The sequence below is a fragment of the Poromitra crassiceps genome (assembly GCF_964638095.1).
Source record: "Poromitra crassiceps genome assembly, chromosome: 19".
NCBI classification, from domain to species: Eukaryota; Metazoa; Chordata; class Actinopteri; order Beryciformes; family Melamphaidae; genus Poromitra; species Poromitra crassiceps.
In genome coordinates, this window is record NC_139646.1 from 1,971,535 (window position 1) to 1,983,589 (window position 12,055).

General features: G+C 45.8%; 1 pseudogene across 1 annotated transcript; it reads right to left on the reverse strand.

Moving 5' to 3' along the window:
• Positions 1-67: 67 nt before the first annotated feature.
• Positions 68-3,121, reverse strand: LOC310793455 (myeloid-associated differentiation marker-like protein 2 pseudogene; annotated as a pseudogene). Its single transcript has 2 exons — positions 2,838-3,121; positions 68-707 (listed from the first exon to the last, which is right to left on the reverse strand). The product of its transcript is annotated as a myeloid-associated differentiation marker-like protein 2 pseudogene (transcript).
• Between the last annotated feature and the right edge of the window lie 8,934 nt (positions 3,122-12,055).

Consider the following 12,055-nt stretch of genomic DNA (forward strand, 5'->3'; position numbering starts at 1 on the left):
GTAGCCTAATGTCCTTTCTTGACTTCCTCCTCCACCCTTCATCGACATAGTGTTCCTGTAACGGGCGCTACACCACCCGCGACCGGGCCGGTAGCTGTGAGGAGACAAAGCGTATCCTCTGGGAGTAGATCAGGTCGGCCACGTACAGCCCCAGGTTCACAAAGGAGAACACCGCCACCACCACCTTACTGTCCCACGGACACTTCCCCCGGGGGCACGACGACGGTCGAGACGGAGAGCCGTACTTCGAGTCGAAGCAGAACACCGGCCACACCACCGACGCGCTCAGGTACAGCAGCACGGCCAGGAGGGTGTACACCACCACAAAGCGGTCGAAGGGCATGCAGCGCACGGGCTTGGTCCTGCCGCACACGGTCAGTAAAGGCTGAATTATGACCACCAGCGAGGTCAGGGCGAAGCACAGAGCGTAGACCACCACGCAGTAGATGGTGGCGGGGTAACGAGAATACTCGCTCCCGTTGGCCAGAGCGCCGAAGATGACGCAGGCCACGAAGCCCTGGACTACTTTGAGCAGTCTGGAGGGAGTAGCCATGTCTCGGCCCAGGACCACCTCCGCCCCGTAGGCCAGGGTGCAGGCGATGGAGCAGACGGTGACGGAGATGCGGAAATGCCGGACGTGGCAGCCGGCGTAGGGGCACTCGGCCTGGACGAAGTAGAGCGGGTAGACCACAGAGGCTGTCACGTACCTGCACGTGGAGACAAGAGACAACGAGGAGAGATACGATGTGATGAAACCAGAGGGTTAGAAGATGCTGCTGCACATTCAAGCTTTCATGTGATGGGAAGGGGTTAAGTTAACACACAATTAACTACAAAACCAAACCTCTTTGTACCCCTGAAATGTCATTGATTTTTTTCCATCACATAATAACTTTATCTATTTAAAAGAACGTAGCTTTACAAATGTAGTGTCATGGATTGGTAACACTTTACAATAAAGGTACATTAATGAACAGTTAGTTAAAGATGCTATTGATAACTTTCAACACTGATAACTTTCTAGATTTGACCCTCCCCCCCCCCATCTCACAACACAGCTGTTGCTCAGAAACCACCGAGTCTTGTTGAGGCCTATGGCCTGTAGATTCAAGAATTTTCAAGATAAACATAAACAGAACATTCATTTTGGACCCGTAACAATTTTTTTAATTATGAATTCACAGTCATAGTTTTTTGTAGGAAAATTATTCGTCTACATAAAAATGTTATCAATAGGAGGACCGGAATTGCATTACTACTAGAATGACCATAAGTGGTCATTTTGACCACTAGATTCTAAACTCTATAATTTATCATGATAAATACCCAATTGAGAGATTAATGCATTCATTGTGTTAAGATATTTTTTGAAAATATGAAATCACACCAAAATGTGCATTTGAACAAGTTTAAAGAAGTGGTAGATGTGCATTTTAACAAGTTGAAAGAAGTGCCAGAATTCCATAACTAATAGAATGGCTGTAAGTGTAAATGGTCATTTTGACCATCTCCAATTGAGAGATTAATGCATTTATTTTGTTAAGATATATTTAAAAAATCCAAAACAACACCAAATAGGTCTAGAACAAAAGGAAAATTGAATTATACTTTAGTACCCTGATCTAGAACCCTGGGAAATACAGTGAGCCTTTTGTGTAATTCATATAAAAACTATTTTAAATGACAATACCGACACTTTTAGGAAAAGTCAGGTGCCAGCAGCATTGTATTTTTTTAATTAAACAAAGTGCACATATCAATTTCAAAAAGGTCAAAATGACCGCTGTGCTTAAAAAGCATTAACTAACCCTTAATTCAGTGGTTTTTGTCTAATGTACCCTTTGAGTGAAAATGTATTGATTGATTGATTATTGATTGGTTGTTGATCATTATTGACTCTGTTCAAAAATGATCTATGGCTCTCTCTCTCTAAGCAAACAAATAGGCCGCGGGTTCAATCCCCAGCCTTTGAGCAAACAGCAGTGAACCAAGCTCCCCCCTTCCCTGTCACGGAGGACAGCCCTGTGCCGGAGGTTTAGAAACCGTAACATAGAAATTTGAACAGAGTCCATAATGATCAACAACCAATCAATAAGAAATCAATCAATCAATCAATTTTCACTCACAACCCCTTGAACTGTTTTGCCATGCCAATTAGTACCCCCTCACTCATGTGTGTGTGTGTATGTGTATGTGTATGTGTGTGTGTGTGTGTGTGTGTGTGTGTATGTATGTATACCGTATATATATATATATATGCACACACACACACACACACACACACACACACACACACACACACACACACACACACACACACACGATGCCTCAACACAACACAACCACAAGACCTTAGTTAACATGAACATCATTGGTTAATAGACACAATAGTTATATGTTAATTAAGAGTTAGTTAATTAATGTACCCTTAATGTAAATTCTTACCCATGGATTTTTAAGGGATCTATTCATGGGCTGATTCATGAAAACATTATAAGCCTTAGTGACTTGTTTATGCCTTTTGTGCATTATTTACAGGGTTATTAATAAGTTATTAATGGAAAGTTCCCTACGCCCTGATTTCTTCACATTAAGATGGTAAAAGCAGTCACAGATTAAGGCGTGTTTAAGGTGGTTTCGATTGGGCCTCCATTAATAAATGTCATAACACATTCTAATCATTATTATATGAATTAGGCTAAGAGGGTGAATGAATGACTGTCAGTGACACAGTGTTAATGTTATTTTAAGGGACATAGCTATAACTGTTGAATGCCTCTTCTATAAACGATACAGCCAAACGAGGTGCACGAGGCTTTACTGAAGCCATGCCTTACATGAGTGTTGCCAGGGCAGCAAAGGTCACGGTGAGGTTGTCCCAGGTGGATACGGGCAGGCAGCTGTGGAGACGGGTGGCATCCAAGAAGAGCACCAGCACGGACACGGCGAAGCAGAGGCCCCACACCGCCATGCAGAACCGCCCGTACGAGTCGCTGTAGCCCGCACTGTGAGCCACCATGGCAACCACCGCGCAGCCCAGAGCCAACTGGGAGAGGCGGGCGGCACCCAGCAGCGAGCAAACGGCCCTCTGGTTGAGGTACGGGCCGGCCTGGGAATCCATAGTGAGAAGAAGTGGATATTTGACCATTGCATTTAATTTGATTCTCATCTGAACTTCCATGGCAAAATTGTTCAACTTGAAAAACAAACTTCGTGTGGTGTAAAGTTCACAGCCGGTGACATCGTCATCAGGTTCGGTGGAGTCGCCCTTTGGACTTCCTTCTCCATCTTCATATCACATGCTTTAAGGTTCAAACGTTCACATCTTTATTATCCCCGAGGAGCAATTTGTTGTACAGCCAGCAGTAACCATATAAACATCAGACAAAGCCAAATACTGAGGTAACACTTTACAGGTTAGCATGACGGTTGTTACCAATGGAGGCATTCGGTCTGGTCTTCTAGTTTCATGATGCTATCAGTATCGTCACTATAGCTTTATAAATGAGTCTGCTACAGCCTCTGAAAGATAGTCATGTTGGCCACTGGAAATGTCTTGCAAAAAGGGCACAGTCAGAGGTTAAAAAGGCAGCAGTTTTGGCACCACCTGGGGGTCTACCTGTGCACGTCCCTGTGTGAGTGCAAGCTGGAAATGGCATCGTCATGATTGGATGACTCACTCATGCTCCTCCTTACGGCATTGGCATGATTGGATGACTGGCTGTCAGTCACACTCCTCTCACTGGATTTTTAGGCCGGTGCTTGCACTGGCCTATAGGACCATGTGTGTCCCAATCGCTGCGCACACGGCTGCACACACGACTTCATACACGACTCCTGTCACCCTTTCATCAAGATGGGCTTTTACTTTGAAATGTGTTTTATTTGACGAATGTCCGGTTTCGGACTTCCTGTCTGCCCTGATCTGATCATGTTTAGCTTGACAGAGTCGTTCACGGACGCAGAGGTCCCCGCCCGCCCATGGTCCACGCAGAAAAATAGAATCGAGGCTATCCTGGTTTTCCGGCCAATTCTCCACAACAACAACGCGTTTGGACTGAATGTAGCCTTACTATTGTAGCGTTTCAGGTAATCCAGGTATTACCTGTAATGTGATGTGCAATAGAAGTGTCTAGATTGCACCTAGGAACTAATGTGTGTAGGTGTGTTCCTAGGGGGAAGGGGGTATATAGGACCAGCGGCCGGGGGCCGGATGTCAGTCTAGCTATGGAGCGAGCTGAGACGGTTGCTGGGTGTAGAGCTAGCGGTGTGAAGCTAGCTGCTAGGAGCTGAATGAGCCTGTGAATAAAGACCCTGTACCAACTACAACTCTCCGTTCCTTGGCGTATCAGCGATACGCTACATTGGTGTCAGCAAGTGAAGCGGTAGCGCCTCTGATTCGGTCGAGAGGGGAGAGAGTGACGAGGAACGGCGGAGAAAAGTTGGAGATCAAAGGCTCGAGCGACCTAGCGGTAGCAAGCTAGCTGTGTGAGCTAGCTGCTACGGGCGCCACGTGTGATGGTGCACGGTGAAGAATGGCCATTGGCGAACGGGAGAAAAGAGGAGCTGACGACGGAGATCAGCTCGATGCTGGCGGGCATGGAAGCCCGTGTGTTGAAAGAAGTCAGACGGCTGGTGGAAGAGACTCCTGCCTGGGCAGTAGAGGTGATGCGGACGCTGCGGGAAGTCATGCAGCGGGTGGATTTGATGAGCGCGGAGGTAATGCAGTGTGGAGAACGGCCGGAGGAGCCACAAAATAGACTGTGTTGGAGCTGTGGAGAACCGGGCCACGTGGCGAGGTGGTGCCGAGGCGGTCCCGGGAGACGGACCGGGTATGCGGGACAACGACATGGACAGCAGGGAGCCTGCTGGGCATGCGGCGCGATCGGACATTTAGCCAGAGAATGTCAAGAAGCTGTCGGGGACTGGAGAACAGCGGGAGAGGAGAGACGTGCAGGCGGCGGACAGGTGAGGCTTTGTTGGACTTGCCAGTCGCCTGAACATTTAGCCAGAGACTGCACTAAGAGTGTGGGCGCTGGAAGAGACACACAGCCGGGGGAGCAGCCGGAGCAACAGCCAGAGGAGCAGCGGAGTAGCGGAGCAGTGAACAGCCCGAGGGAAGCGGGAGACATCACCTGCAATGCTGTGGCAGTCGGGGAAGCGACACTCGAGCCTGCGGGTGAGCCTGGGGGGTTACCGCCGGGGGAACCGGCCCAGCCTAACCGCTACACACCCCCCACGGTTGCACTGCAAAGAGCCGAGGTGGAGATCGACGCCGGTGGTGTTTGCCCTGCTGCCCTCAACACGCCGCCCCCTGGGGGAGCGGGACGGGAGGACGAGCGAGTGCAAGACCGGGAGGATGAGAACGTGACTATGGAGGATGTCGATCTGGAGGAGTGGATACGCAGACAGGCGGAGGACGCTAGCGTTGGACCGGTGCGCAGGTGGGTGGCGGCCGGATGCCGGCCTCGCCTGGAGGAGATGTGCATGTGTTCAAGTACCACGAAGGAACTGTGGGAGTTGTTTCCGGACCTGAGGGTGAGGGAGTCAGGGATTCTGGGGTTGGATGGGCGCGGGAAGAGTGGCAGCGTCGTGGTTGTGCCCAGCTGCCTGCGGGGACTGGCGCTACGGGGGGCGCACAGGGGCCGCAGGGGTCAGGGGCATCGAGGGCCTGAAGAAACACTCAGCCGCCTTTGTCGAGTTTTCTACTGGGTACAGATAAAGGGAGACGTAGAGGACTACTGCCTTAGCTGTGTCGACTGTAATGTGCTTCAGGTGGGACAGAAGCTTTGAAAGGGGGGATGGAAATGATGGTGGTTTAAATGAATGAGAAGAAAAGAGAAATAAGGTAAATGTTGGGGTTATTGTCGAACTGAAATGATATGTGGGTTGAATTGAAAATGAGTGTAAAGAAAAGAAGGGGAAAACGTAAATGGGTTTGAGTTAAATTGAAATGTGTGTAAAAAGAGAATTGAAATGTGGGTTGAATTGGAAGGAATGAAAAGAAATGCAAATGGTGGTGGTGGAACGGAAAATTGGGAAGTGTGCTAAAAAGATAAGAGACTATGTGGGGAAATTGAGGTGGTGATGGAAAAATGTTGTGGGGTGCTGTGTTTTGGTACAGGGGGATATGTGTGTGGGTTGTTGTGCATGTCGCGTGGAAGCGACATTATTGTTGGGTGGGGAGTATGTAGCGTTTCAGGTAATCCAGGTATTACCTGTAATGTGATGTGCAATAGAAGTGTCTAGATTGCACCTAGGAACTAATGTGTGTAGGTGTGTTCCTAGGGGGAAGGGGGTATATAGGACCAGCGGCCGGGGGCCGGATGTCAGTCTAGCTATGGAGCGAGCTGAGACGGTTGCTGGGTGTAGAGCTAGCGGTGTGAAGCTAGCTGCTAGGAGCTGAATGAGCCTGTGAATAAAGACCCTGTACCAACTACAACTCTCCGTTCCTTGGCGTATCAGCGATACGCTACACTATGTTATCATGTGTTACTGGACACACTAATAACTTTTCAGTCTGAGCCATTTTACATAGCGTGCTGTGCCAGTGCTGCAGTTTATATTTTTCTATTCTGTTTCTAATGAGACAGGCAAAGGACCTGTCTCAAACATTGACTGATATCACAGGTTGTTGTGAAGAGTGCAATGTACATGGCTATATCATTTGTAAAGAGTGTAAAGAAAAATATTGTATTAAGAGATAACTAGAGATAGGCCTACATAGAGATAGCCTACATCAGTGGTTTCCAAACTTTTTGTTGATCTGATCAAGTCTGGTTCCTTACTTATAGATGCCTTGCGGGAAGACCCACCGTCGCGCGCAGGCTGCAAAATGGAACCGCCCTTCACAGGCTGCCGCTGCCAAGAGGAAAGAGCCACAGCGCAGCACTGTGGATGTTGATCCCCAGCACCCGACCACTGCTAGCCATGCCAGTATGTTCTTTGAATCAATGTTTTCCTGTGTGTAAGCTATGGATGCATGTTGTGTGATTGTTGATTGCACTCTGTACAGTTTGCATAGATGGAATGTACAATTTTCTCATAGTTATACCTTGCTGTGTTTTGTCTGTGTATAAATAGTTGGTGGTACAGGACATCGCCATGCAGTGCAGAAATGGGAATTTTCGCACTGCACACAACACAGCCACAAGCTGGTCATGCCAGCTGAGTCTCCACATAAAAAGGTATTATTGGTGTTGAATTGATGAACAAAACACTTGTGTGAGGAATTACACATGACATATTATTCCCAAAAATAAAAATAATTGCTCTATTCTTAGTTTGTCCTGCTTGTGGGGGACTCCCATCTCAGAAGCATCGCTGATGGATTTGTGAAAATGCCAGAGGGCAACTTCGCATTTGGAGTCCTGTCAACCCCGGGGGCCAGTGCAGCTGACCTGAGGACAGAGGTGTGCCATGCTCACGTTGATCGGACCCCTGAGGCAGTCTGGGTCTTGGCCCCCAGCAATAACCTCACAAGCAGCAGAACCATCAGCGAGGCAGGGACAGACTTTGCCAGGCTCCTGGCCAGTGTCTGCGGTCTCTCGCCTAAGGTAGGCTTGAGACATTTTAGGGTTTATTGTTATTCTTGTGTTGAGGATGATTATTAATTTCGTTGGATGATATGCTGCTCAGTCATTTACTAATTTGTAAAGGCCACAACATTCTCACAGAAAACTTTATATTATGGACTATGAATAACTAAGTGTTTTGTATAGGTCTTCGTCCTGGATTTTCCTCCGCGGCTGACCGTGGACATGGCTCAGCAGGAGTACCTTCGGCAGGAGTTTCATCGTGTGGCAGCACGTATGGGTAAGTTTAACAGTCACGTATAATGGGTTACATCTTCGAAGGCAAACTCTTTGAAGAAATATTAGAATTGCATTAATTCCCATCTTCATTATGGTTTAGCAAGCACCACAAAGTGTAGTCGCAGACTGTAGTTCAATCATGGAAGACCAAATAAGGCATTAATAGAGCACCCCATGCTGTCATACCCCTCAGCCCAAATGACGTCACTAAATGACGTCACCATCTCCGACGTCACCTTCTCCATGACGTCCCAAATGACATCAGTTATGACATCATAAATGACATCATAAATGACATCAGTTATGACATCATAAATGCCCTTCTCCCAAATGACATCAGTTATGACATCATAAATGACATCAGTTATGACATCATAAATGCCCTTCTCCTGGTACTATATAAAGCCCCCATCACCAGAGCTTAAATCACACTTGTGCAGTCATCACTCACCTTGTGTCAGCATCATGCATTCATCCAGCATCTCCAGAGCAAAAAGCTTCATCCCACCACCTCCCCAGATCACCACCAATGTCATGACTCCCGTTGGAAACAGATCCCCTTAGGGGGGGATGTCCTATCTCATACAGCACTGACGCCCCTCTCTCATAAGCAAGAGGAGCGTCACATCATGGAGTCATACGCCATACTCAAACTGTCTATTCTGATTCAATAAAGTTTGTTAAAATTATATTACGAGTCTCTCATGATTGAACTTACAAATGTATGCTACTTTCTTCAACTACTCATGAAGCTTTCTTTTTTAAAGGAGTGAAATACTTTTCTGTTGCTGAGCACTTCCCATTGGACCAACTTCAGCTGTGGAGCAGAGATGGTGTAAGTACAATTTAGTCCCTCTAGGGCAGGTGTTGTCAAAGTGTGGGAGGGTGAGCCTCCCCTCTCAGAACATATAGACGGCTGCGCCAGCCCCCTCCCCCCCTCCATTATTACTATTATTGCTGTATGTTCCACTCAGGCATCAAAACCAGTTCCAAACATGTTGTAACCATCTTTAACCGGCAACACGCATTCACATATTGACAGTCAAGTTTTTATTCTTTCCGTTAACGTCTTTTTCTACGTTTATTTGTGCAGGTCCACCTGAGTGATTCGCACGGGATGCCGCGCCTTGTCGACTTGCTCTGGTGTCACACTTATCTGCAGCTGGAGACAACTGTACCAAACCCACCGGTCCCTCCCAGGGCGTCCCCCAGGACATCACCGCCAAGAGTCGTCCCACAGCTGGTTGTAAAGGGGAACGTCGTCATGCCACGGCGATCAGATCCTTTCATATGGACACTTGTTGGACAGGGCAGGAGGGTAAGAAGTTGGACACTTTGCCTACATCCTCACTAGGCCATATCAAGCTCTGTGTGGTCGTGTGGACAATAGCTGCCAACGAAGTGCCGACGCATAAAAAACGGCCTCATGTAGACATGACCTTTCATTGCGTGGTTGAGGCTTTGTGAAAAGTGTTCTTGCCTCACTTACTCATGGTTAAAGGGTACTTATTTTCCATTCTGCAAATACTTGTCATTACAGATGCGCCAACCTGGGGAAGTTGAGCAGTTGTGTGGTGTGGCCAAAACCAGAATCGGTCATCAACAGGTTCGTTATGTTTGTATTATGCTTTAAAAATCTGAAATCTGTTAATTCATTATGTATAGGGTTTGCTTTTGGACAAGGTATTTGTCAGTAATAGTCCTTGTGCATCTGATTTTACAGGTGTTAAAGGAGCTGCTAAACCCTGTCTGGTTTAGCAGCGACATAATGGCTGGCATGGAGAAAGTTGTTCCAGCTGATCTGTCAAGCCCTGTGGAGTGTACTGTCCCAAAATGCAAAAAAGTAATGTACATGCAACTTGGTTGAAGCCGTATTACCCATCTGACACAGCCTTATTTAACAGGGTATCCGTGGGGTCTTGAAAAGTATTCAAAGTTGATAATCAATTTAGCGAAAATGCAGACCCTTACTGATATTGGAAAATATTGTATCATTGTCTAAACAATCTATATAATATTGTATTGTGATGACACTTTACACGCCTAACTGTAATATGTAACTTCTGTCCGATTTGATCCATATAGGATTATCAACTTTGGTTGCTGAAAAGGTCATTTTCTCTTCTTTTGTAGATGCCAAACAAGAAGGGGGGTCAAATGTGGGGCACACCAACATCCGCCAAAGGTCCTTGCCATGCTGATCATCCGTTCCAAGATGGAGGAACTGCAAAACAGAGCCAGTTACTGAGAGGAGGTGCTGGGAAGGATGGTGATATATTTCACATTACTATTGCTGTAGCTGCCATTCATAATATCCAGCTGACACCTGGCAACCCCAACAACGCTGACGGTAACTGCTTATATGAATCGATAATTGATAATATCAATTCACGAAACTGCTTCAATGAAAACCTTACAGAACCACCACCACATTACAGAAAGGTGTGGAATGCTGAGGGAGAATGTATAGTCAAATCAAGTCCATACTACCCTGCTAGCTATTCAGAACAGGAATGGGAAGATGCATTTCGCACCCTCAAAACATCAAAACAGTATGACTTACCATATTTTGGTGATTTAGCTATTCTTAATTGTGCCCATTCCATAAAAAAAGACATCTTGGTTATCAACACACCATGGACCACTACAGACGCCTCTGCCAATGGCCCAATAAATGTGATTCATGCAAATGGTTACAATTCTTCCAATGTTACAGATACCAACATTCCATTGGTGTTAGCTTACAATGGCTATCATTTTGAAAGTTTGATTCCTGTATCTGACAAAGATATTGATCAAAAAATTGCTTTAGTAGACACATTTAAACAAAACCAGTATCAAATTCCTCTACAGATAAAAGACACTTACACCGTCTATGTGAACCCTAAGAAACGAAAGGTGGAGCACCCAGCCCGATTTCATCATTCTACTGATAGTGCGCTAAATGTCTGCAAAATCTGTCAAAAGCAGTTCCGCAATTTGTTATTGCACTTGCATAAAGCGAAAGCATGCCAAATCCATTACGATATGGATTCTTTACAGCAACAAGCCAGGACAAACAAAAAAGCAAAAAAGGCTCAGACTGATGCTTCTCACATACAAAACCATAGAACAGACCACTCTACAGATCTATTTGAGTGCAAAATCTGTCAAAAGCAGTTCCGCAATTTGTTATTGCACTTGCATCAAGCGAAAGCATGCCAAATCCATTACGACATGGATTCTTTACAGCATCAAGCCAGGACAAACCTAAAAGCAAAACAAAAAACAACTTATGAAACCAGATATCAAGAACATCCAGCAGGATTTAGAGCCAACCACGCTGAAGACAGGGCAACACGAAGACGGAAGACATTTGTTGATTTAAATAAGACCCAATCTGGTAGAATAAGACAATTCAGAGCAGCTGTAAGAGAAGGGCCAATCTTTGCTTGTGTCTGTTGTAGACGAATTCGGTTTTACCACCAAGTGAAAAGGTATGATGACATGCTCAAAAGTAAAATAATTGCTAAAGCCAAACACACAGAGATAATATGCAGTGCTATTGGTGATATGCCTGAAAACATGAAAGTGAAGGGTCATTATTGGTTATGTGACGACTGCTGCAACAAACTCGTGAAAAATCAAATTCCTACTATGAGTCATTTAAATTGTCTTGGACTGGTGGATATCTCAGACCATGACGAACTCAAAACGTCAGAATTAGAAAATGCCATGATTGCTAGAAACCTTCTCTTTCAAATGGTTTTCCAGCTTCCCAAGTCGAGGTGGGGTGCAACTAAAAGGCAAATAGTGAACATCCCCATATTTGAACAAGATATTGTTAATACACTAGAAACGTTACCTCGAACACCGCAATCAGCTAGACTTGTACAAGTTCTATTCAAAAGAAAGATGTCGATGAAAAACACTCACAGGCACCAATACGTTGATGTTCGCAAACTCATGAAATGCCTAAAAACATTGCGTGAAAAAATGAAGAACCCTTACTACCAATTTACTGCCGACCGTGACGACTTTCAAAGACGATGTCTGGAGGAGGATCCGGTTGGCGAATACTCCTTCTTTAACAATGATAACACAGATAATGAAACCAATGACCAGACTGTACAACAACACACTGATGATGGCCTTCCCAGTTCTGATGAGAATGTTGAAAGCACTAATCTTTCTGATTGTGATGATGAAGAAGAAGCCAGATTCAGGACCCAAGACCCCATTCAAAAGCAAAAATTTGCTAT